General features: G+C 44.9%; 1 protein-coding gene across 4 annotated transcripts in view; it reads right to left on the bottom strand.

The window, feature by feature from the left end:
* The window catches only part of PAQR8 (progestin and adipoQ receptor family member 8), a 44,399-nt gene extending 25,490 nt beyond the window's left edge, over nt 1–18,909 (bottom strand). Inside the window, exons 1-2 of one of the 4 annotated variants that reach the window (XM_027524307.1) lie at nt 18,753–18,889; nt 1,621–1,705 (exon numbers count right to left, since the gene is read on the bottom strand). The gene's annotated coding sequence lies outside the window, so the exon portion shown is untranslated. The other 3 variants (XM_027524310.1, XM_027524309.1, XM_027524308.1) reach the window with 3 other exon arrangements.
* Between the last annotated feature and the right edge of the window lie 8,241 nt (nt 18,910–27,150).

Below are 27,150 nucleotides of genomic sequence, written 5' to 3'. Positions count from 1 at the left end.
GAACCTAGGGCTTTACTGGGAGGTTGTTCTTAAATAAAAGTTCTAACAGGACCTAATTTACTTGTGTTTTGATGTTTTTCCTTCAAAGTGGAATATGTCAGTAAGTATTAGTTTAACTGAAGACTTGATTAATCAAAGCTACATGGAAGCAGGTACACTGTCATTAATACCAACAAGGCACTTCCACTCTAAACACCATTAAGAAACAGACAACTCTTCCCTCTTGGAGGCTGTATTGATGTCGGAGGCAAAGTAAGCTGGAAAGCAGAAGGCCCAAATCCTCTCCTCAAATTAAATAAATCACATACTTAAAAATAAACCACAATCCTTCTGGCACTAGTAGCGCCATCTGTAAACTGAGAATGCTAAAGGCCAATGACTTGATATTTCTGAATTAAAGTTGAAAAAAAAAAAAAAAGAATGTCATTACAAGCCTAAGACAAGATAAATATGGGTCTAGAAAGTGTCACTTTCAAGTTTTAAGTTTACCCAGTATCTAATAACCAATTATATAAGCCCACCATCCGGTCAGCATTCAAATGAGATGATTTTAAACTCCAAGGAGTGCGTTCTCAAGTCCCAGGGTGCCAGTAGAAAACAAAAGCCACAATACCAGCCAGAAGCTATTCGAGCAAGTTCCACAGATCATATGGTCTTGGCCAGAGACAAGCACTTATTGTTGTGAGAAAAGTCAAGGTCAGCACAGTACTTGCAGTTCCACTGCCCCATGCTCCCTTACACAAAGGATCCTAGTTATCTACTGAGAAGTTGCAATTATTCCCCAGCTTGCCATTTCAGCCTTACAGGCCACTTCTCCCACTCCAGAGAATTCAGCTAGTTTGGACATTCCTGAATAACAACCCCAAATAATGTTTGTTTTCTGGCTTACTTTTATATGACATCCTAAAAGATGGAAAAGGCTTCCCTGGTGACTAGTAAAGAATCCACCTGTAATGCAGGAGAACACCCGCAATGCAGAAGACACATGGGTTTGATTCCTGGGTTGGGAAGATCTTCTGGAGAAGGAGCTGGCAACCCACTCCAGTATTCTTGCCTGAGAAATCCCCAGGACAGAGGAGACTGGTGGGCTACAGTTCATGGTATCTCAAAGAGTCGGACACAACTTAGTGACTAAACCACCAACCAACAAAAGATGGAGAAAGCAAAAAATAATAGTGTGTGTATGCTCACTTGTGTCCGACTCTTTGTGACTCCATGGGCTATAGCATGCCAGGCTCCTCTGTTTGTGGAATTTTCCAGGCAAGAATACTGTAGTGGGTTGCCATTTCCTTCTCCAGTGGATCTTCCTAACCCAGAGACTGAACCTGTGTCTCTTGTGCCTCCTGCATTGGCAGGCAGGTTCTTTACCACTGCGCCACCTAGGAAGCCCAAAATAGTAAGCTAGAAGAGATTTCAGCTTAAGTGTGATTTTTAGATAAGCATTGCCAGATAAAAGTACACAGTTAAGAGGAGAAGGATTCTAAATCCAGCCTGATTTTTTTAAAGAAATACCTTTAAAATACTCGGCCAGTGTAGTGCTTTCTTTGCTCTATAAGTTTCACCCCCTTTCCCTTCTTTTGCTCTCAGTAGCCAGCCGAGACTTCTGAAATGGAGAAGTACCTCTGCTGGTCTTTGCTGGTCCTTCAGAATGAGCTCTTTCTTGCAAAAAAAGACTTTTCTTGACTTTTTCTTGTAAAAGAATGTGCTGTGGATTAAAACAAGAGAAAATCACACTTGTGCACACCAGCCTGATCCTAACCACCGAGAGAGCAGCTTGGCCTCTTCTGTTAATCTTCCTGGAGGTAGCCATGTCTGCAGCGGTAGGCCAGTCCATTATCTATAATATGATCATAAATACTTATCACCTCTTCTGTCAAAGAAGTCCCATTGCTTCATAGGCATTATCTTAACACCCTCCAAATGTCTTCAAAAGGATGTTAGTCAGCTGAGAGTGAGTTAATTATAAATAGGCACTAAGTTTCTCCTTCTTGCATCTCATTAAACTACAAGAAATCTCAATTCAGCTTAATATTAATACAACTGCTCTATTGGATTAGCAACTCCTAAATGACAGGCTGTGGGCTCCCATTTCCTTTGTATTCCCCGGTGGGCATTAAACATTCTGGTTCTCCATAAAAAGGATGACTTTAATTAGTCTCACTGACTCACCAACCAAACTACAAACCCAATGAACAAGCCCACTACGGGTCAGAAAGGGAGAGTCAGCACCTCCAATTCCTCTGTGAACCATCAGGGTTAAAACATTTCCCTGTCATCTGTTTTCCAGAAAGGGTTTAGTGTTCTTGAGTGGTAACACATTCCCTCCCTTTGATCTGATTTTTGGGGAAAGAGGAGAGCTGGTCCTATCTGTTAAAGACCTAATGTGACCCATTTTAGTCTGGGAAGGGCTTTAAAGATCACTTACTTAGGAAAGGGCAAATAGGTGTCAACCCTTGGTAACTGGCTTCCTGGGGTCCTGCACTGAGAGGCACCCCTCCCCCCGACCTCACCAGTGAGCTCCAGGGAAGCTGCTGTGACCCAGGTACAAGTCTGCCACCAACCCCGGGCTCAGGAGGGGGCCAGGGCACAAAGCCATGTATTTGCCATCCCTGAGCTGATTGTATGACAAAGAGCTAGCAATTCCTAGTCTACTGTTTTCCTTAATTTAGTTTTTCAAAAAGTAGAAGTCACAGCAGTCATAAAAAAAAGAAAAAAAACAATATTTATGTTTTTGCAACAACAGTTTTAAGGAAAATAGATGTTCCCTGAAAAAGACACTGGCAGAGGTCCTCACTGGTGTTCCTAGAGACAGTCAAAGGCAGAATTTCTAGACACATCTTCACCTACACCCTGACAAGGACCACCACCGAGAGCCTCATGGGTGAGAGGACTGAGAAGGACTGGGGGGTTCTTCTGTGGTTCCTGGCTTCTGCTATTAGACTGCACAGGGATCAGGGAAAGAAAAGAAACAGATTTGAGAATCACTTAAAAGGGAGCGATTCCTGGACTTCCCTGGTGGTACAGTGGATAAGAATCCGCCTGTCAATGTAGGGACACGGGTTCGATCCCTGGTCTGGGAAGATTCCACATGCCATGGAGCAACTAAGGCCTACTCATATCACAACTGCTGAGCCCGTGTGGTGCAACTGCTGAGGCCAGTGCGCCTAGAGCCTGTGCTCTGCAACAACAGAAGCCACCACGATGAGAAGCCCGAGCACTGCAATGAGTAGCCCCCGCTCGCCACAGCTAGAGAAAAGCCTGCAAAGCAATGAAGACCCAGTGCAACCAAAAATTAATAAAAATTTTTAAAAAGATGTAAAAAAAAAAAGTGATTCCCAAAGCCAAAGAAAAGTATTAAACAGAAAAATCAATGTGATGCTCATTTTGATAGGGGGAATAATGGAGAATCAGTTTCTTGAACTTGAGCTAGCAAAGCTCTTAGATCAGTCAGTCAATAGTATTCACATGCTTTCTGCTCTGTTCTTAACACTGATGGACCAAATGGGCACACACAAGGCAAATGACATGGTTCCTTTCCCCGCAAGCTTATATAATCTCTCTGCCTCTCCCCTGCGGTGGGTTTGGGCGCCAGAGGCCAGGTCAGGCCTCTGGAGAGCAGCTGGCCTCCCAACATCTACTCTGTGTTGTCAGCCAACTGCTCCCAGGTGAGAGGAACGTTTTTGGCAGCAGCCGTAGTACACAGCAGGCAAGAGACCTTAAGAAAAGGCAAGGGAGAGGAGGCAGGCATGTGATTCTGGAGACAAATAAACACAATTAGCTATGCTAGAAACAAACTGAAAAGACTCAGTGGGAAGGCTGATTCCTTCTGCCAAGAGAGAAAAACCAAAGGAAAATTCATTTTAAAAGAAACCTTTTACTTCCCCTTGGCAGCCAGAGCACCATGACAATCATATTTTCTGTGAAGTCCTTTTCATTATGGGCTTTTCCACCCTTTCAAACACTAGCACAATCAAGGTTTTTGACTGCTTTATCAGTCTTGCTGCCCAAAGAGAATCCATGAATATTTCAGGTCGATCCTTTCATACCTGGAGATGACAATTATAAGACTTTCACAGCCATTCTGTCCCTGTGTACCTAAATAGACCCTACCTGTAACAATGACTGGGTGATTGAATTCATAGAAATCAATAGTGTTGTCCCTAGGGGTCTATTTTTCCACTTCCAGAATCCAATCCTGTAGTGGAGGATTAGCTACAGCAGAGGGGTCTAATGGCTACCCTAACAGGATATGGTGTTTAATAGGGCAGGCCCTGGAGTTAGGCAACTTGGATTTGAATCCTGACTCTGCCTTGGATGACCTTGCTGCTAAGTCACTTCAGTCATGTCCGACCCTTAGCGACCCCATGGACTGTAGCCCACCAGGCTGCTCCATCCATGGGATTCCCCAGGCAAGAGTACTGGAGTGGGGTGCCATTGCCTTCTGCTGTGTTCACCTGCTGCTGCTGCTGCTAAGTCGCTTCAGTTGTGTCTGACTCTGTGCGACCCCATAGACTGCAGCCCACCAGGCTCCCCCATCCCTGGGATTCTCCAGGCAAGAACACTGGAGTGGGTTGCCATTTCCTTCTCCAATGCATGAAAGTGAAAAGTGAAAGTGAAGTCGCTCAGTCGTGTCCTACTCTTAGCGACCCCATGGACTGCAGCCTGCCAGGCTCCTCCGTCCATGGGATTTTCCAGGCAAGAGTACTAGAGTGGGGTGCCATTGCCTTCTCCATGCATGACCTTGGGAATATAATTTAACCTCCTTGTGCCTCACTGTCTTCACCTATAAAATAAGGATATGGAGGTACCTGACTAACAGGGTTGTTGACATTTAAAGAATTACGATAAAAGAGCCCTCATCTTTTAGAAATCCATTCTGAAATGCTCACAGATCATGATATGATGGCTGGGGTTTGCTTCAAAATTGTCTGGAGGTAAGGTGTATGCAGAGAAGTTGGCCATGAGTTGGTAACTGTTGAAGCTGTGGGATGGTTGCACATGGAGGTATATTCTACCATTCTATCCGCCTCTGCCGGAAATGTTCCATAATAGTAAGTTTAAGAGAGAGGGATGATAGTACAGATAAAAACTGCTAGCAAACATGTGCTCAACTAATGCGATCTGCCCTAGATCAGAGGAAGCCTCGAGGCTGTCATTCCCAGGTCCAAAAGACAGGGATGCCTGCCTCGCTAGAGACATGGGTGGGCTCTGGGACAAGCAAGGTGGCGGGTCAGGGGGTTGCAGCTGAGATCTTCACTGTCACTCTAGGCTACCCATTATTGCCCAGCATTTTCATTATCAAACCTGTTTGTGTTTTTTTTTTGGCTGCACTGTGAAGCATGTGGGATCTTAGTTCCGTACCGCCTGCAGTAGCAGTGCCAAGTCTTAACCACTGAGGATGTGTTGTGTGTGTTTTAGTCATTAAGTCGTGTCCGACTCTTGCGATCCCATGGACTGTGCCTGCCAGGCTCCTCTGTCCATGGGATTCTCCAGGCAAGAATACTAAAGTCGGTTGCTATTTCCTTCTCCGGGGGATCTTCCTGACCCAGGAATTGAACCCGGGTCTAGTCAAGGCTATGGTTTTTCCCGTGGTCATGTATGGATGTGAGAGTTGGACTGTGAAGAAAGCTGAGCACTGAAGAATTGATGCTTTTCAACTGTGGTGTTGGAGAAGACTCTTGAGAGTCCCTTGGACTGCAAGGAGATCCAACCAGTCCATCCTAAAGGAGATCAGTCCTGGGTGTTCATTGGAAGGACTGATGCTGAAGCTGAAACTCCAATACTTTGGCCACCTGATGCAAAGAGTTGACTCATTGGAAAAGACCCTGATGCTGGGAGGGATTGGGGGCAGGAGGAGAAGGGGACGACAGAGGATGAGATGGTTGGATGGCATCACCGACTCGATGGACATGAGTTTGCGTGAACTCTGGGAGTTGGTGATGAACAGGGAGGCCTAGCATGCTGTGATTCATGGGGTTGCAAAGAGTTGGACACAACTGAGTGACTGAAATGAACTGGACTGAACTGAACTCCTGCATTGCAGACAGATGATTTACCAACTGAGCTATGAGGGAAGCCCAACCACCAGGGAAGTCCCATCATACTTGTGTCAAAGTGATCATTATTAGTCTTCCATGCTTTGAAAGTAAGTCAACCACATCCATTCAATGATTCATGACCCTGTATCATTTAGTCAGTTACACCTAATCTCAGGTTAGAGTTTAGAAGAGCTGGCAGGTGGCTCCAAATGAAGCTACTATCACCTGAGCTAAAAGCAAAGGATTGCCAAGTTTTGATGGTCTGTGCAGCTATTTGACACACACATATGTGGCTTTGTAGGCATAGGAAATCATGAAAAAAAGCTGGATGCACCACCCCGAGACCCTGCCCCCTGCCCCCAGAGCCAATGCTTCCAGTAGGTTCAAGGAACCACATATATAAATTTAGCAACTCCCACCTTCTGGAATCTGTTATATAGGGTGATGAACTGAGCAGACAGGAAATCCCACCCTGGACCCATTCCAGGCTATAGAAGCTTTGTAAAGGAGCCCTAAATTAAACACAAACTCATCTGCCACAGGCCCTTTCACAAATAACGAATCTATAACCAGCTCTGACACTTTCTAACTATAGTGACCTTGGGCGAGCCACTTCCTTTCTTTTTCTCATTGGTAAACTGGGATCTCTCTCTCCTAAATTTGTTTCAAGCAGTAGAGACAACGTAAAGAAACACTGCACTGCACAATGCCTGGCACATAGGAATCTTCAATAGAGTAGGTATTCATCAAAATAGTAGGTATTTTGTGTTTCAGTATGCCTTCACACACATGAGCGTATTATTATTATTACATCCTGTGGAATTAGGTTAATGTATCTAGACACAATGGTCCTCCAGGCCATGAGACACATCACAGTCACATAACTGTAAACAGTCTAATATTTTCTTTTTCTTTCATGGGACAAAATTGTGCATGCACTTCATGAATTAATCTGAACCTCTTCAGCACAATGAGATCTGACGAATCCGTTTCTACCTGCTGAAATGCTGCCCAGTTTCAATGAAATTCTTGGCACTTTATACCTGAACCTGTCTGTCTGGGTGACATTCTACAACTGCAGCCAATTCCAATCCCAGCATGAGTCCATGCGTGAAACTAACTAATGCCGCTTTATAAAGTGCTCAGGGTTCCTGGCAACTCAAGAGAACAATATTGATGCCCTCATCTTGCTTAAGTGCAGGAACAGCAAGCTAAGATTGAACTCCTGGAATGAATCCTTTGGACAGGGTGAAATACACCATGGAGAATTTAAATTTTCTAATTCAAGAGCCATTACACTCAACATTGATTTTTACATCCTCCTCTTTTTTTCTTCCATAATTTATACAAGCGGTTTGAGTCTAAAAGGAAAATGAGATTTTACCAACAAAGTTTTATTTCTCACAAAAAGTATGACCTACAGGCAACATTTAGCAGAGTATTTCTATTCCATCTTCAAGTGGTTTGGGGAACAGTAGCCCTCTCCCAGTTTCTGTGCTACGGATTGATCTTGAACCTCTTGGGAAATTCTCTTAGCCTCCAGAGAGCAGGTGCTAAGAATAGGGCAAATACATAGCTTCAGGTTACTGGTGAAAAGCAACAATTATCTGTTCCTTAAAAATTAGGATGGGGGTGGGTCAGGAGCCTTCCTTCGTGGTCCAGTGGCTAAGACTCTGTACTCCTGATCCAGGGGGCCTGGGTTGAATCCCTGGTCAGGGAAGTAGATCCCACATGCTGATTAAAGACCCTGCATGCTGAAACTAAGACCCACAAATGCCAAATAAATAAATAAAAATACTTTTAAAAAAGAATTGAGTTTTTTCTTGCTTGCTTTTCTTAATTCTGGACTACATCACCATAAGTGGAAATAAATGTCACTGCCCTTAACGCTAATATCTCAAGACCAACCCTTAAACTCTTAAATCAATAACCCTAGCTCTGATTGCCTTTAGGTTCTTACAGTCCCAGGAACCAGCTCAGCCTGGAAAGTGGGGAGAACTTGACTCTTCTCTGGGTGTGCTTGTCTTGAAACCTTGACATCTTCCATTACCTTTATTATAGATGACCATTCTTCATAATCATCATTAATTCACTCATTCAACAAACACTGGTCTGTTGAGGTATGGAGTCCTTCTCACATAAGAGAAAAGGGACAGTTTATTAGTTATCTAGATGGCTTAGAGCTTGTACCCTCCCAGACACTCCGAGGACACACCCTGAACTCCAGGCTTAACTCAACCTGATCATCCAACCCAGGTGACTTCCAGCAGAATGTGGTTCCTCACCTTTGGGGAATTGGGGTTCTGAATGTCATGTGGGCTAACGTGAGGTCTTGTTCTTCCATGCTAAGCTCCTGAGTACAACCAACTGTTTGTATTTCTGTTTACACATGGCCTGAGCTTTGTTTCAGCTCTGTGCTCAGGTATGAGAAAGCCTTGAGGAATCCTTTCCCCACCTGCTTCTGAAGCACAGCATCCTCCCTTAAGTACTCACCTCCAAACTGTAACCTCCACAAGGGCGGGGACTGCATTTGAGTTCAACATTCCATCTTTACCCGTGTTCAGCATGGACCCCAGCCCTGGTAAGGCTTTAATACTGATAAATGAGTGAGTGGATAAATAAACAAATGAACAAAATAGCCTTTGCTTCCCAGACTACTGGGAAGTCTATCCAATCTCACTCCACAGGGTCAGTCTTCAGGTTCCTTCTCAGCTAGAACTACCAGGCCAGACCCAAGGATGGCCTAACCCACAGGTTGCTCAAGGGTCAACTCTATGTTTCCTGGTATCAGTAGGTGTTCAGTCAATAGTTATTTTGATGCATTATTTGAAGTTGCATCAAGGCCATGCTCCAACTACATCAGAAGAGACAGAAAGATGTGGTGGACAGAGCCCTGTAGCAGTAATCAGAAGTCCTGGGTTTGAGTCCATGTTGCCCCTTTTCTCACTGTGACTTTGACAAATTTCTCTTCTCTCCAGCCCCAGGTTTCCTTCATCTGTATGAAAGAATCAATATAATGATATCTGCGTTCCATGGCTCACAGAGTGACTGCAGAAGTTGTATTTGACAAGGTATATAAAAGCAGTTAGAAAACTGTCTAGCAGAAACACATACAGAAATATTTCAAGAGGCAATTTGCCAACATTAATTAAATACCTCTAAGGCTCTAAAATAAAGTTTTCAAACTTTTTTGACTACAGCCCTTTGGAAAGAACATATTTTACATCACAAGCAAGTGATACATTCATCATAAAATAAACATTTAACAAAACACTACTTATGTTACTCTCATTTTTAGTTTGGCTCTCTTTTCTTTCATTTTCCTCTCTCTTTCTTCCTTTTTCTTAAATGCAGGTCATTAATTTCACAAGGCATGGTTCTGAATCTCAGGAGCATCTTAAAAAATGTGATGCCCTAGCCCTCCCCACTGAGAGTCTGAATCAACTGTCTTGGGTGGGGCCTGGGCATCTGAATTCTTAGAAAGCCCCAGGTACTTCTATTGTACAGCCAGGACTGAGAACCACAGAACTGATGGTTTCTAGCTCACAGCTGAAAAACCACTCCATTTGTTTACTTCTGGGTCTGCTAAACACTCTCGGAATGTCTTCCCACCCCCATCCCGCTGAGGCGCCTCTGGTTGCTTGAATGGACCACTCACTCCTCTGGCTCAAAGTGCAAAGGAAAAACAGCAAAGCAGGAAGGTCAAAGTGGGGCCTGAGCTTCATGGGCGGCCTCCTTTGTCCTCCCCAGATGGCCAAGAAGGCCCACGAAGAGCAAAACCTGCAGCGGACTTGGAGTATTTCATTAAAAGTGAAGGGACCCGCCAAGAACTTTTGCTCGAGTAGAAGAGGCTAAGAAAAAGTAAAGAGAAACTTCCAGACACCAGGGCTGCTCACAGTAGAAGAAGTTGTGCCTGTGCAGAGATAGGGGTCCCAGTAGAGCCCAGAAGACAAGTTGGGAGGTGTGGGGTAGGGGGAGGACTTCACCACCTAGCCTTCTCCTCTTTCCACGTGTGGAGGAGGAAACAGAGAGCTCCTCCAACCTCAGCTCATCTCTGCCCTCCAGAAAACAGGTCCAAAGCACTGCCTTGCTCACCTGGTTGGAGGCAACTGCAGCCCACCGCCAGCAGAACCAGAATCCAGAAGGAACCACAGACACAGGTAGTTCTGTGTCCCTGCCCTACCTACTCTAGGACACATGGATGGGATCAGGAAACCTGACCTGGATCTGTGCACCATGGGTGCAAAGCCAAAGCTATGTCTTTGATGCATAGTCCCTGGACTGACTAACCAGACATTATACTAAGAGTTACCATTTACTGGGCAACTCTGTGGGCTAAGTATTTTATATACACTATCCCATCTAATTGCACAACAGCATTTCAGACCTGCATTTTTAAGGAGCTCAGCCAGGGTCATTCTAGGATGCTAACACCGGTTGGTCCCCACTCCAGATCCCTTAATCTAGTTCAGGATCTCTCAGCCCTACTGCCATTTGAAATGAAAATTAAAGTTGCTCAGTCATGTCCAACTCTTTGTCAACCCGTGAACTATATAGCCCATGGAACTGTCCACACCAGAATGCTGGAGTGGGTTCCCTTCTCCAGGGGATCTTCCCAACCCAGGGATCCAATCCAGGTCTCCCACATTGCAGGCGGATTCTTTACCAGTTAAGCCACCAGGGAAGCCCAAGAATACTGGAGGGAGTAGCCTATTCCTTCTCCAGTGGATCTTCCCAACCCCAGGAATTGAACTGGGGTCTCCTGCATTGCAGGGGGATTCTTTACAAGCTGAGCTACCTGGAAAATTCTTTGCTGTGAAGGGCTATTGCATGCATTATACAACATCTAGCAGCATTTCTGGCCTCTACCCATTAGATGCCAGTAACATCTCTCTCCTTTCCAGCTATGAAAATCAAAAATATCTCTGCTGCTGCTGCTGCTGCTGCTGCTGCGTCGCTTCAGTCGTGTCCAACTCTGTGCCACCCCACAGACAGCAGCCCACCAGGCTCCCCCGTCCCTGGGATTCTCCAGGCAAGAATACTGGAGTGGGTTGCCATTTCCTTCTCCAGTGCATGAAAGTGAAAAGTGAAAGGAAGTCGCTCAGTCGTGTCCGACTCTTCACGACCCCATGGACTGCAGCCTACCAGGCTCCTCTGCCCATGGGATTTTCCAGGCAAGAGTACTGGAGTGGGTTGCCATTGCCTTCTCTGAAAAATATCTCTAGACATTGTCAAATATCCTGGCAGCCTGGGGGTGAAAGGGATGTAAAATCGTTGCCCCTGCTCCTTATTAAGAACACCTGCTCTAATCTCAACCACCCTGCGGTATTGTTTCCTGGGTGTGAACTACCATTCAGAACACAGACAGAGCAAAGGCCAAATGCCATTATAGAAGGGATAAACAACAAAAATAGCCCCATCCTACAGTTATACAGTGGCCCCTCAGTGTCTATGGGGATTGCTTCCAGGATCCTCCTGGCATACCAAAATCTGTGCATGCTCAAGTCCTTTATATACAATGGCACAGTATTTGCATGTAACCTACCCACATCCACCCACATACTTTAAAACATCTCTAGATTACTTATATTACCTAATACAATGTAAATGTTATGTGAATAGCTGTAAATACAATGTAACTGTTTTGTGTAAAATAAATGCTGTGTAAGCAGTTGCCTGGGCATGACAAGTTCAAGTTTTGTTTTCTGGAACTTTCTGGAATTTTTCTTTTAACTTTTTGTTTTGTATTGGGATATAGCCTATTAACAATGCTGTGATAGTTTTAGGTGAACTGAGAAGGGATTTAGCCATACATTGGAAAAGACTACGACACTGGGAGGGATTGGGGGCAGGAGGAAAAGGGGACGACAGAGGATGAGATGGCTGGATGGCATCACCGACTCAATGGACATGAGTTTGAGTGAACTCCGGGAGATGGTGATGGACAGGGAGGCCTGGAATGCTGCGATTCATGGGGTCACAAAGAGTCGGACACGACTGAGCGACTGAACTGAACTGATACATGCATTCATGCTCCTCCCAAATTCCCCTGGGATTTTTTTTCCCCTGACTATTTTCTGACATTTATTTCAACTGACATTTTAAGGCTAGACAAGAAAAATTTAAACAAAAATATTTTCTCTGACCTTTGGCCTCCTCCCTGCCATCCACTGGTCACTGTATATCTGCATTATGCATTAACCAGATTCCCCAATGGCAGAAATCCCTGCTCAATCAGAAAGATCACTTGTGCTTCTTCTGGCAGTCACACAACTCTTTAGAAAACATTCCTTTGTCAATCTTTAAGAAGTCATGATAACCCACCTTCATCTTCTACCTGTAGACATCTTTGGTGAGCTTTATGAACAATACCAATATATCATTTGCCTTAAATATAGCAACTGGTATAGAATAGACTGGTCAGAGAACCTGGGGAGATATTGGGTCACACCTAATGGAAGCTCTTCACTTAGATACTTACTTATGACCTTATTAATGCCATTAGCTGCATTACTTGTATTCTTCCTATTGAATAAGATGGTTGTTTCTTGCATGACCAAATATGTGGCCAAAGGTCTGGTAAAATTAATGATGATTCAGTTCAGTTCAGTCGCTCAGTCGTGTCTGACTCTTTGCGACCCCATGAACTACAGCACGCCAGGCCTCCCTATCCATCACCAACTCCCGGAGTCCACCCAAACCCATGTCCATTGACTCGGTGATGCCATCCAACCATCTCATCCTCTGTCGTCCCTTCTCCTCCTGCCCTCAGTCTTTCCCAGCATCAGGGTCTTTTCAAATGAGTCAGCTTTTTGCATAAGGTGGCCAAAGTATTGAAGTTTCAGCTTCAACATCAGTCCTTCCAATGAACATCCGGGACTGATCTCCTTTAGGATGGACTGGTTGGATCTCCTTGCAGTCCAAGGAACCCTCAAGCATATTCTCCAACACCACAGTTCAAAAGCATCAATTCTGCGCTCAGCTTTCTTTACAGTCCAACTCTTACATCCATACATGACCACTGGAAAAACCATAGTCTTGACTTGACGGACCTTTGTTGACTAGGTGACTTGAAATGATTGACGAAATATACAGTTCTATAAGATCGATGATTATAATAGTGTAACTGTAGATGTGGGAAGAAGCAACAAGAGGAAACCATTTCCCGGACAATATTACAGGCTGGCCAGAGGCTCTGGCTACTGTTAACAGAGTCTTGTCCACCAAGAGCACATTGAGAAGCCTATCAAAGAAATCCTTGCCCAACCTGGGAAGGAGCGTTCCTGGCATCATGAGACAAAGTGGTCACAAAATGCCTCCCAAATCATGGTCGAAACTAAGACTGAAAAGGAGGGGATTGTAAAAATAATGTTGTCCACCATCAATTCTACAAGGATTAAGTCATCAGCCACTTTGGTCACTGATCTATGCAGTACACCTCAAAAGGAATTCAGGGCAAAGATCAGGATTAGGCATTTTGTGCTACAGAAAAACAGAAATTGACCCTCAGGTGGTTAAGATATTTTCAGGAGAAAATTTTATGAATCCAGCTTCTAGAATCTTCCCATACTTACAGGGCACTAAAACCATCAACTAAGACACCTGTTTCTTGCAGATAGCAATAACTCTACCAAGATGTGTGCTTTGATTGGATGTACCCCCTTCTCCAAAGTCATATCTAGACTGGCCACAACCTTCACCTCTTTGGAACAGTTCTCAGACCTCTCTGAGAGACTATCTCCCAGGTTATAATCCTCAGGTTGTTTGAATAAAATGTTCCATTTCTTTCTTAGCTTGACTATGGATTAATTTTTTCATTGATATTTCCATCCTCGGTTGGTTGAACCTGATGATGCAGACTCCATCCCCCACACCAGCCCCCATAGAGAAGGCAGACTGTCTATCACTTTACAATTCACTAAGTAATTTTAGAGCCCTTATTTCCTTTTATGGCATCTGAGTACATAGTAGGATCTAATCCTGAAAGAATCTATCGATAACAAAAAATATAAACACTATTGAGAGATCCATATATTTAGCCTTCTCCAAGAAATCGAGGGAAAGGAACATATAGTGAAATTCATATTAACCCTTAGCCTTGTAAGCCATTAGGAGAAAAAAAAACCCCAACAATTCTCGCTAATGTATTGTCCTAAGTAAGAGGGCACATTATGTGAACTTCTGGGGGAGAAAATCTGTTCCTTATACCTCGTCTCCTGCACATACTTCACTGAAACACAGAGAATTCTCACTAAATGTTGAACATTTCATGAAACAGCTATTTCATAGTAACCATAAATTATTTCATTAAAATTAAGGTAAAATTAACTGAATATAATAAAATTCATAAATTTGCAAAAACTGACTGTTGGTATTTATGAAAGAACTGAGAATGCAGTGCCAGGTTCTTCCTCTCTACCACTAAAAAAAAAAAAAAAAACAGAACAGAACAAAACTCCAATTTAACTGAAACAAACGTTCTCCAGAATCATCCATTTCAATATATGCCAAGAGAACTAGAGCTATGTTGTTAGAATAATATTTCATTGGATCAGGAAGAAAATTATAGGAGAAGCTTTTAAACAATTTTCCTTCAGCTTTTTACCAAACTGCTACACCTAAAACACACTCAAAACTGGACTTTTCATATTTTAAAATACGTGTATGCTCGGTTGCTAATTCGCGTCAGACTCTTTGCAACCCCATGGACTATAGCCCACCAGGTTCCTCTGACCAAGGGATTTTCCAGGCAAGAATACTGGAGTGGGTTGCCATTTCCTTCTCCAGGGGATCTTTCCGACCCAGGGATTAAACTGGAGTCTCCTGCTTGGCAGGTGGATCCTTTACCTCTGGGAAGCCCAATAGGAATTCAAAATAAAGTAGCTAGCTATGGTTGCTGTTAAGGTCACTCTTAAAACACTCCTGAGAGGACAGGTTCATTTGCAAAGCCCAGCCAAAGGGACTATCATTACTTGGACATTATAAATTTTTACATGGCTTAAAAGGAATTATAATACAAAACGATCAATAAGCACTCTTAATAACGCAAAGAGCTAGACTCTATGGAGCACTGATTATGTAGGGACACTGATCTCAGGGTTATACACACACAAATCGTACTTCATCTTCATCACAGCCCCATGAGGTACCTGCTCATCACATCTTCATGTTAGGGTAAGAAAATGGAGGCCAAAAGAGATGAGTAATTTGTCCAAGATCACAGTTAAATCAAGATTCAAGCTATGGCTGTATTGAAACTTCAGGTTATACAACCTGAGGGGGGAAAATAGAATTTAGGGAAACAAAGGCAGAAATGGGATATGTTGATTTTTCATGCTATGTGCTATGGAATCCCAAAACTAAAATGGATTTTCAGATATCATTCTCTTCCCCTTGACTCTATATAGATCTTTTCACATAAAAACTTAGGTATCAGGCAATGATACCTAATTACCAATATTACCTATTGGTAATGCCCAATAGGGTAAGTGACTTTCTGACTACCTTTTTTGCTGGAAAAAACAAGTCTTTTGTTCATTTTGCTTTCGGTAAAAAATACAAGGGGATGGAAACTGCCTGGTACAGAGGACATGGAAGGGGAAAAGAAAGGCTGATTTTCTCCAGCCCTATAAGCTATGAGGTGTTGGTGCATGTTAAGTCACCTCAGTCGTGTCTGACTCTTTGCAACCCTATGGATTGTAGCCCGCATGCTCCTCTGTTCATGGGATTCTCCAAGCAAGAATACTGGAGTGGGTTGCCGTGCCCTCCTCCAGGGGCTCTTTCTGACCCAGGGATGGAACCTGAGTCTCTTTTATCTCCGGCATTGGCAGGCAGGTTCTTTACCACTAGCACCACCTGGGAAGCCCCCAAACCATAAGGTACGACAGAGTATAACACTCTGTGCTCAGTTGCGGCTGTGTCCGACTCTTTGCGACCCCATGGACTGTAGCTCAGCAGGTTCCTCTGTCCATGGGATCTCCCAGGCAAGAATACTGGAGTGGGTTGCCATTTCCTCCTCTAGCACCAGTTCTGCTTTTTTTTTTACACATGCACCAGAGCGCAAACAATCAAATGAAGGCTGTATTTCAAAGCAACTACTTTACAATCCTAAACACATACTCTTTACTGGATGACCCCTGTAGAACTGCTAGCCCTTCAAGAGGACTTTCATTACTTTAATGGACACACTTCCTATAACAACCCCAATTCTCCACCAAAGTTGGCTCCACACAAGCGTTTGGCTGTTTCCCAACTGCGGAAGGTTTGCCATCACAGAGGCAATTCAGTCAACGTGTTGCCAACTCTGAAGGCAACTCCAAAGCAGGGCTCCAAAATTATTCTCGGCAATGACAGCATCACTAGAATTAGTACACAGCTTGCCACGATGAGGGGTGAGAAAGAAAGGGTGAAACACGAATTTATTTGAATGTATAAATACTTAGGTACTTATTCTAACATTTGGATAAAGAATTGGAAGAATCAGCTAGCTATATGTCCAAGTGGATAAATATGCTACCGCAATAATGATAATGCAGATTTTGGTGCAAGGTTCTGACCACCCTCTGATGGAAAAAAACTTGTCCTGAAATGACACCTGTGAAATTGAATAGATCACTTTACCGTTAACTTGCATACTTATTGATGAGCTTTCCTCTGCATGAAGAAAAAAAAAATGGGCCCAACATATTAAAAAGTGAAAAGTGAAAATGTTATTCGCTAAGTTGTGTATAGTGTACAACTCTTTGTGAACTCATGGACTGTAGCCTGTCAGGCTCCTCTGTCCATGGGATTTCCCAGGCAAGAATAATGGAGTGGGTAGCTATCCCTTTCTCTAGGGAATCTTCCTCACCCAGGGATCAAACCCAGATCTCCTGCATTGCAGGCAGATTCTTTACCATCTGAGCCAAATACTAGATGCCAAAAGTCTTTGGTCCTCCCAGGAAGCTCGAATCTCAGTGTATACTAGAGGATGGACCTATATCTACAGCAGAAAAGAAAAGGAGTAGAGCCCATTCCCTCCCCCTCTCGCTGCCCCTTAAAGCCCAGGAACCTCCTCAGGGAGAAATCTACTTAACAGGATTCCCAAGGCCCTAGGTCTTCCTGAATTAGTTGTTATATCAAATAATTAAGGTAATTACCACCCATAATTAACCATATAGAATACATTAATATAAGATGTCAATATTATTTAACTAGTAAAAGAGAGCCAGACACCTAAGACAAACAACAGGGGGGAAAAAACAAGAAGATAAACCAGACAGTGTGCTGGTCATTTGTTTATATTCAGACAGACTCTAGAATGCCATTCCCTGAGGTCCTGAGCAGGCTAGCGCCCCACCAGGTGACCTGGTCAAGGGTGCAGCAACTCAGGGGTGGGTCCAGGCTGTGGACATCCTAAGAGGGCAGTCAAGGGCAGTCCACCTTCCATGCAGGTAACTCCTTTTCACTCCACTAAAGGGAGCCCTCGCCAACAGAAGCAATCCAAAAGTGTAATACTCATGTTTACTAGACCGTGGAATGCAATGCATTTGTGGGCGGTTAGTTTGTATGTGTGTACGCTGAAACCTTCCTGATTTTCCTCCAGTTTTTACTCAGAAACAACCTCTCACAAAGTACAAAAGAGGAGGAAGCAAGCAGCACATGTGGATCTAAAAATTACACACACTTTTATTATGAGTTACACACACACACACAGGTAGAGCTTACCTATACAATTTGAAAACTCACTCCAGAGCTATTCTGAGCTATATAAGCCCAGACTCTTTTCATCGGATCCCTGGGCAAAATCACTTCTAACCCAGCTCAGAAATATGAGATGCAACCCTAAGCCTGTCCAGTCCACAGGTCTCCCTTTTGTGAGTCTGTGCCTGAGGGCCACAGATGCTTAGGGCACTGCGGTGCCCACGCAGGTCTGCCAGGTGCGCCCCTCTCCGGTCCCCCTGCCTAATTTGCCAACACTGCTCGCTAGGTGGAGGGTCCCTACCCAACCTCGTCCAGGGTGGCCCTTCCTGCTCCCTTGAGAGGATGTCCTCTTGAGATGGCCATGACCCCACCGAGTGGGCTGCGTCCCCTAGGCCGAGATGTTCCCTGAGTGCCCGCCCTACAGCTCCGCGGGTCACCTCGGACCCCCGCCGCGGCGTTCTAGCTCTCCAATCCCGCATCCTCCAGAACAGAACCCCGGATTCTCCGCACAGCTCCGCTCCCTGCACCCGCCCTCTCGGCGAAACCCCCTCCATCCTTCCCCGGAGAAGTCACTCGCGTCGCCCCACCCTCCCCTGTCCGGGGCTCCCCTCCCTGGGGCTTCTCTCCTGCCCCGCCCGCCTAGGCTTCCTCTCTCCGCACTCCCTTCCCGGGTTCTGCTCCCCTCCGCCCTACGGAGGGCGCCCCGAGAAGGCCGACTGGGCAGCCCTCATTCCGCACCCCTGGGGACCTCTCCAATCTCAGGATCCTAACCCCGTAGTCCTCCAGGATCGGGTTTCGGGACGCCCCAACTTCGAGTTCCTGACCCTCTGCCTCGCCTTCAGGGCTCCTGGACGCCCCAGCACCGGGGGCATGTTGACTCCCCACCCCCGGGCTCCTCTACCTCGCGATGCTCCTCCGGGGGCCCCCACAGTCGCGATCTTGACATCTCGGTGCTTGCGCCCTGGGGCTCCCCAACAGCCGGGTCCTGACCCGCCTCCCTCCGCGCACCGCGCCGCCAGCCCAGGGACTCACCGGCAGCTGCGGCCGAGCCCGTGCACGCAGCCCAGCCCGCACTCCCGGCCCAAGATCCCGCTCCCAGCTTCCTGCAGGCGGCGGTGACTGCGGCCAGCGCGGGTCGGAGGAGCGGCGAGGAAGAGGGGCCAGCCGGGGGCGGGCTCCGCCCGGCTCCGCCCCTTCCCGGCCCGGGGGCGGGATGCGCAGACCCGCGCACCCACCGCCGCCGCGGGTGTTGCCGGCGAGGAAGTTGACTTACGCCTCTTCCTTCCAGCCGGGGGTCAGGCCCGCAAGGCCCCCTTTCGGCGGCTGAAGGCCCGAGGGGACAGGAGAAAAAGAGACTAGTCAGCCGCTGTCCTGGTCTTTCCGGGGGTGGCGGTTGGGGGGGCACTGCAGAAGTCTTTCCGGAGGGGGAAAAGCAACACAACCTTCTCCTTTTAAGACAGAATCCAGTCTACTCTTAAGCACTCAAATCTGCACATTCAGGGTCACTCTGCCCATGAAATCATGTTATGACTTGCCGAGGAGGGAGACTGTCGACACACACTTTCACACCCCTGAGACCCATCCTCGAAGGACTCCCCTATGACACGCTCCATACAAATACACCTCTTACACTGACAGGCCGTCACCCACTTCTATACCCCCATCTCCTCTAGCAGGTTCCGATAAGCATGACCTACGTCCACAAGGGACGGAGTGGAGGTGGTCAGAAGAGGAATTTCCACGTTTGGTCCTCCCCAGACTTGTCCCCTTCCTGCATTGCTGTCCATGTTTTACCATAAGGAAAATACACCTAAGATATTGGAGCACAGGGGAGCATGGTGGTCCGGTGGTTAAGACTCCTTGCTCCTAATGCAGGCGGGCGGGATACATCCTTGGTCAGGAAACTAGATCCCACATGCCACAACTAAGACCAGTCAAAAAAAAAAAAAAGAAGAAGAAGAAAGAAAGAAAATAGGAGCAATTAACAAATCAAACTGGCTTTGCTGTTAAAAACTCAGTCATTATCATTATCTGGACAAAAAAAATAGAGACTCATCAGATCCTGGGAAGATGACCTGCACTAGTGTTACTTTAAGAGATTCCTTTAATTCACTTCATGACTCTGTTGAGACAGGCAGGTCCGACTCCTGTCTGTTGAAACCTGGCACTTTTCCATTATATACCCTATGAAACCACCTAGACGTGGAATCTAAAAAAAATACAAAGTATTTGCAAAACAGAAACAGACTCACAGGCATAGAAAACAGACTTGTTCTGGATAGGTGTATGGGATTAAGGGATTCAAACTACTATGTGTAAAAATAGATAAGTAATAAAGATATGCTGTATAGCACAGGAAATTATAGCCATTATCTTATAATAACTTATAATGGAATAAATTCTGCAAAGATACTTAATCACTATGCTGTATGCCTGAAACAAATGTAATATTGTAAATCAACTGTACTTCAATTTAAAGAATTGAGATCAAACTAAAAAGAAATAATAAAACTTTCTTTCCTAAATATACATAACATTAAATTTAAAACATTTTAATTGTGGTAAAATATGCATAATATCCCTGGAGGAGGGACTGGCAACCCACTCCAGTATTCTTGCCTGGAGAATTCCAAAGGCAGAGGAACCTAGAGGGCTACAGTCCATAGGGTTGCAGAGTCAGGACTGAATCAGCGTAACACCTCATGCATAATATAAAATTGACCACCTTAATCATTTTCTAAAATGTACAGTTCATTACTGTTAAATACTTTCATATCTTTCATGCTTTTTAAAACTACTTGGGGGACTTCTCTGGTGGTCCAGTGGTTAAGAATCCACCTTGCAATGCGGGGGCCATGGGTTCAATACTTGGTTGGGGAAATAAGAATCCATATGCCATGGAGCAACTAAGCCTACCAGCCACAGCTACTGAAGGCCCTGTACTCTGGAGTCTGCATACTCTGGAGGCCGAGCACCACAACTGGAGTCCATGCACTACAAGGAAAATCCCACACAGCCAGATAAATAAAATACATAAATACTAAAAAGCTACTTGTATCTCATACTGGCTCCTTTCATTTCCTACTCTGAAATGCTGTCTCACTTCAGTTTGGGCAGTTACAAGTGACACTTTTGTAACTCTGGAAAAAAGAATGACCTTCTTATTTTTGAATCATTGTAAGAGGCTCTTGGATCTTTCATAAAAGGGTTGACATAAAATTCATATTTTAAGCCAAGAAAAACTTTAAGCATAAAACTTTTTCTCTGCCCTTTGGCCTCCTCCCTCCCCTCTACCATTCTTTGTGCAATGGCATTCTGCATTAGCCAGGCTGCCCAGTGGCAGAAATACCTGCTCAAACATAAACATCAATTGTTCTTTGGATGCCAACCACATAAGTCCTCAGAAGATAACATTCCTTTATCCGTCCTTCAGGGGTCACCATGATCTACCACTCACCTCGTACCTGCAGACATCTTTGGTGAACTTTGAGTATGATAACAACATATCATTTCCCTTAAAGATAGTGATGGATGCAAAACAGACTGGTTAGCGATCTGGGGAGATACCGGGCCATGCCTACTGGAAGCTCTTCACTTAAATACTTATCTATGACCTTATCAATACTACTAACTATATTACTTGTATTCTGCCTATTGGGGAGCCTGGCAGGCTACAGTCCATGTGGTCACAAAAAGTTGGACACGACTGAGCGACTTAGCACAGCACACTGTACAAGATGATTGTTTCTTGCATTACTAGATGTGTAATGATGATTAGCTGACATGAAACAACTGATCACAGATACAGTTTTATAAGATCAATGATTATAATAATGTAACTCTAGATGTAGGGAGGGGCTTCCCATGGGGCACTTATTGTAAAGAACAGGAGACATAAGAGATGTGTGTTCCATCCCTGGGTTAGGAGGATCCCCTGAAGAAGGGCATGGCAACCCACTCCAGTATTCTTGCCTAGAGAATCCCATGGAGAGAGGAGCCTAGTGGGTTATAGTCCATAAGGTCACACAGAGTTGGACACGAGTGAAGTGACTTCACTCTTTGTGACCCCGTAGACTCTGTAGCCCACCAGGCTCCTCTGTCCATGAGATTCTCCAGGCAAGAATACTGGAGTGAGTTGCCATTCCCTTCTCCAGGGGATCTTTTTGACCTAGGGATTGAACTCATGTTTCTTATGTCTGTTGCATTGTTAGATGGGTTCTTTACCACTAGTGCCACCCAGCAAGGCCCAATCTCTCTTCTAGATAAATATTAATAGTTCCTGACTGAAGAGTTACCAATGGCAAACTGAAAAAAATGATAAAGTGACCACACCAGAAAACGTCATATTATTAATAAAATGATATGAATTGCTAAATCCCAGCAATATTTGATGTGTACACATGTTTATTTTAACATTTGTTCTGAAATGAGACTTGAATGTATGTAATTGGATTGTATATAATTGGATCATGATAATTGAATGGCAAATTAACCTGTGGATATTAAAATATGAAGACTTTTCTCACTCTTCAGCAGAAATTTGTAACTAAGGGGACTTCCCTGGTGGTCCAGTTGCTAAGACTCTGTGCTTCCAATGCAGGGGGCTCAGGTTCGATCCCTGGTCAGGGAACTAGGTCCCACCTGCCTCAACTAAAGATTCCTGCATGCCACAACTAAGACCCGGTGCAGCCAAATAAATAAATATTTAAAAAAGAAAGAAAGAAAGTTGTATCTAAGAAGGCTCAGAGTAAATGGCCCAGATGGTTCTCCTCTTCAAAGGTCCTGAAAATTGTGTTTCTTCCATTCACTTTGCTCCTAATTCTTAATCATTTTATCCTGGGATGGGAGGCCGGGAGGGGGATGGGAAAGTCAGAACAATTGAACTTCAAAGACTGATGTCAGAAATTTTGAAAAGTAAATGTTTTCCAGTCTATCCAACTCTGATTCAATCCAGACTGGGTTTTAAAGGAAGATTTTGGAGGGAAATTTCTCAGAATTTATGGCTAGAAAAGAAAAGTCATGTGAACTTACCCAGGATGGAAAACTGATGTTGAACCTTTGGACTTTGCCACTCCCTCGTTGGTGTGTTGCTAGGGAAGGTATTAATACACACCCTCTCATAGCTCATTTCAGTCAATCATCTATCATCTAAATTAGGCTGATGAGCAAAGCCATGCAGTATCCTCTGTTGAACAGCTGAGACTCAGAGTCCCGTGCCATGGCAGAGTGTTCAGTCCATAACATTTTAGCCGATTTCTGTCTAGAGGACTTATCCTGGCTCTCAGTTCCTTCAAATAGGATGAAAGGTGAAAAGGGCAATCTTGGACAAGCAGGATAACAATTGCATTATTCATACTTGATTCTGGCTTGGTTTCAGAGTTTTAATGATTTAATAGAGAAAAAAAAAGTCAATACATCAATTGACCAGTTTAATTCAGCTGGTGTTTACTGAATCTCTTTTTACAGCTTAGCGGGAAGCTAGAGGGAAGAAGGGGCCTGTCCAGATGAGACTGGTATGGGGCAGATAATTTGGAATCTTCTCCATATTTATGCCTCTTTGAAAGAGCTCAGGGACCTGGGTGTTGGGCCAGGTTTAAAGCTTTCAGTTCGGTTGAGGGTGACTTTTGGTCTAATGAGACATAGCATCTTTTTATTTTTTTGAGACATAGCATCTTGAGCTGACTTCTTATTTTGTTACCTCATTTTGTAATTCCCTATCTACTTCCTTAGCACCTCCACTGGACTGTAAGTTTCTAGAGAACAAGGTTTATGGACATGCTGCTGCTGCTGCTGCTGCTAAGTTGCTTCAGTCGTGTCTGACTCTGTGCGACCCTAGAGACGGCAGCCGACCAGGCTCCCCCATCCCTGGGATTCTCCAGGCAAGAACACTGGAGTGGGTTGCCATTTCCTTCTCCAATTATGGACATGCTATTAATTGCCAAACTCATGTTACCTAACAAATAGTACAGGCTCAAAAAATACTGCTGAATAAATGAGCTAACATGCATGCTATGTCGCTTCAGTCATGTCTGACTCTGGACTCCATGAACTGTAACCCACCAGACTTCTCTGTCCATGGGATTCTCCAGGCAAGAATACTGGAATGGGTTGCATTTCCCGACCCAGGAATGGAATCCATGTCTCTTATGTCTCCTGCATTGGCAGGTGGGTTCTTTACCACTAGAGCCACCTGGGAAGCCATATAACATGGAAGGAAGGAAGTAAAGTCGCTCAGCTGTGTCCGACTCTTTGTGACCCCATGGACTGTAGCCTACCAGGCTCCTCCCATGGGATTTTCCAGGCAAGAGTACTGGAGTGGGTTTCCATTTCCTTCTCCAGAGGATCTTCCCCAACCAGGGATCAAAGCCAGGTCTCCCACATTGTAGGCAGATGCTTTACCATCTGAGCATATCTGGAATTCAGTCCATGATCATTTACTCCAGAACCCTTAGAGGATGCTAAATCTAGAAATGAACTAGAAGGGCAAGCACCCCAGGCCTGAAAAAAATGTTCCTATCTAGGAGAGAGGAAGAAAGAAGGACAAAGGATGAACGGAGTTAATTCTGAATCCTTGGTAGGATGTGCTACAGAAAAGAGAGCTCTTTTTTTTAAGTGTTGAATGGAACTGAAGTAAAGTGAGATGTAGGCATGTAGCCTTTGGAAGGAACATCCAGAAGAATTCCAATTAAAGCAAAAATCTCCTCCTTCATCGGCCTCCCGACTAAGTTGAATTTCTCTCATTACCCTTCCCACCAGCCTGGAATCCTTCAGCTCTGAGGACAACAGGGAGGGAACCCGAAAGCCACTCAGGTGCAGGACCCAACTTCATCAGGCCTGTCTCTCCTGACAGTGTTTACTCCTGAGAGACTACAAGAATTATGGAGTCTTGCTAATGCCAACCAAAATTTCTAGCAGGAAGTTTACAAGGCAAGTAGTCCATGGGTAAGATATAATGATTGAGGGAGGCCTGACCAAATTAACTAGGGTCCACGCATGAGACAGGAGACCCAGGTTCGACTCCTGGGTCCGGAAGATCCCATGGAGAAGGAACTGGTAACCCAGTATTCTCTCCTGGAAAATCCCTTGGACAGAGGAGCCTGGCGGGCTACACATCATGGGGTCACAGACAGTTGGACACAACTGAGCGACTAAACAGCAACAAAAACCCTCATAATGATTTTTCTGAATGGTGATTTTGCCAGAAAATTTAATTTTCCTTTTCACAGTTCTCAATATTTTTCAAAAATAGCCTTAATAAAATAAATACACAAATGAATGGCTGTTGCCCATTATTCTGGACCTAAGTATAATTCTCATGGGCTATAATTTATAGTAGATTATTACAGGGTGGAAATATAATAAAGTTAATTATAGCAATTGTAGGGTGCTTTGTGGGCACTGTGCTTCTGAACAACAAACAAGAATCCTTATTCTCTTTTTAAAATAGACGTTACAAGAGGTAACCTGCTCAAGGCAGTCATAAACCGTGTTAGCATCACTCCCTCATCAGTGGAACCACAGGAACAGGCAGCAGGGAGGTCAGTCTCTTCGAGCTCAGATTCCAGGAACCTGAGGTTCTTGCGGGGAACACGAGTGCAATGGGCAATGTGTCCCTTCTCTTCACAGCCACTAACGGGCAGGACTGTCTCTCCTGACCAGCTCCTTTGGATCCCTTCCTCCTGCACTCCCGTTTAATAGTGCATTCAACAGCTCTTGTCCCACCATTAAATCAGGGCTGGGGGACAATGGTGCCAACTGATTCAGTTTTACTGAGATGGAATCCAGTAAACTTTGCAGCGAGATGAGGCTTGGTTGTTTTAAGTCTTTCTCTCCCACCATTCTCCTTCTCTTCTCTTTAGACAAATCCAATTAGCCCAACCCTTCTACGTTTCCGAGAAGGGGCCAGCAAATTGTTTAGGTGAGAAGGGAAGCACCTTATCAGGATGCCCTAAGGATACTGAATAAGATTTAGTCTGGGTCAAAGGGATGCATGGCAATTTTTCAATATGCAGCATTCTATTCTTAATTCCTTCAGCTATTCAGAAATGATTTATTGAAAATGACCTAGGCGCTAAGCACTTTGGTAAGACCTGAAGATAAAGAGATGAGCATGACACAGCCGTCACCTCCATCTATCGGTGAGGACACGCTTAAACCACTAATTGCCCTCCAGCATTACAAAGGCTGTAGGAGAGGCGCCCTGAATATTATAGAAAAAGCAGAAGACAGACACCTAGCCCCCAGTCACCTAATTTTTTGTGTTAAGAGGGTCAGTAAAAGCTCCAAGGTGAGCCATGAAGTATGAGGTTGAATAAACTGATAAGACGGGAGAGAAGCATTCCAGCCTTAGGGTACAGCAGGTGGGAGAGCACAGAGGCTCAACAGCCCGACTGTGGAGGGAATGGCAATGGCTAGTGTGTAGGCACACATGGGTGCAACCCCTGCTCACACTCCTCAGTGGAAGGATTCGATGGTACCGTGATCATTCGTGTGCTGGTACCAAAACACCCAAGTAGTTTTTTATTGTTTGTAGCTATCAGCAAGGGGTTCCAAGTGACGCTAGTGGTAAAGAACCCACTTGCCAATAAGAGACATGGCTTTGATCCCTGGGTTGGGAAGACCTCCTGGAGAACATGGCAACCCACTCCAGTATTCTTGCCTGGAGGATCCCATGGACAGAGAAGCTTGGTGGGTTATCGTCCGTAGGGTCGCAAAGGGTTGGACATGACTGAACTGACTTAGCATGCACGCACAGCTATCAGCACATATGGGATATAAAAGAAAGTAAAAGCAGTTCTTTGTTTTGGACATGTTCCAACTTGTATAAAACCCTCACAGGAAGAGATGTTGGGGGGCAGCTCTTCTTACCCAACCAGTTCCTCTAACTCACATCACAAGACTCCATGTCAGCATGCCCAGAGGCAACATGGTCCACACCCAGAGGAAGCAGGGGCGGGGAGCCATCTCTCCTCTCTGGTACTTTCTGTCTCTTTTCTGCCTCATTTCTTTGGTCCATTTAAGCTCTTTTGTTCCCTCCTCTCTCTGCTTTGCCCAGGGTCCCTCTTCTTCTTGCACAGAAGCTTAGGGAGGCTGTCAGTCCCTCAGTTCCATCCGCTTCTGCTGCTGGACTGAATGAGGGCTTCAGTCAAGTGGGTGGCAGACAGAGGCCATGAATGGGTCAAATTCTGAAAGATCTTCAGAACTTTAATGTGGCCTTAGTTCAGCTACCTGGCAACAAAGCACTGGTGAATTTTTAAATGAAGTCTGTCAATGAGTCTGCCTTGGGAAGCATGCTCAACTTGGTGTTGAGTAGACTATGGAGATGGGGAGAAACTGGAGAAAGAAAACCCATCCTCTGAGCACATGGGAGAAGCCATGGTGGTGAGATTGAAGAGGTAAGCAGGGGTCACTTTATGAAGGACATGTTATG

The sequence above is a fragment of the Bos indicus x Bos taurus genome, chromosome 23 (assembly GCF_003369695.1).
Source record: "Bos indicus x Bos taurus breed Angus x Brahman F1 hybrid chromosome 23, Bos_hybrid_MaternalHap_v2.0, whole genome shotgun sequence".
Lineage (NCBI taxonomy): Eukaryota > Metazoa > Chordata > Mammalia > Artiodactyla > Bovidae > Bos > Bos indicus x Bos taurus.
The sequence above is the reverse complement of the archived record's forward strand: the minus strand, read 5'-3'. Positions and strand labels throughout refer to the sequence as shown.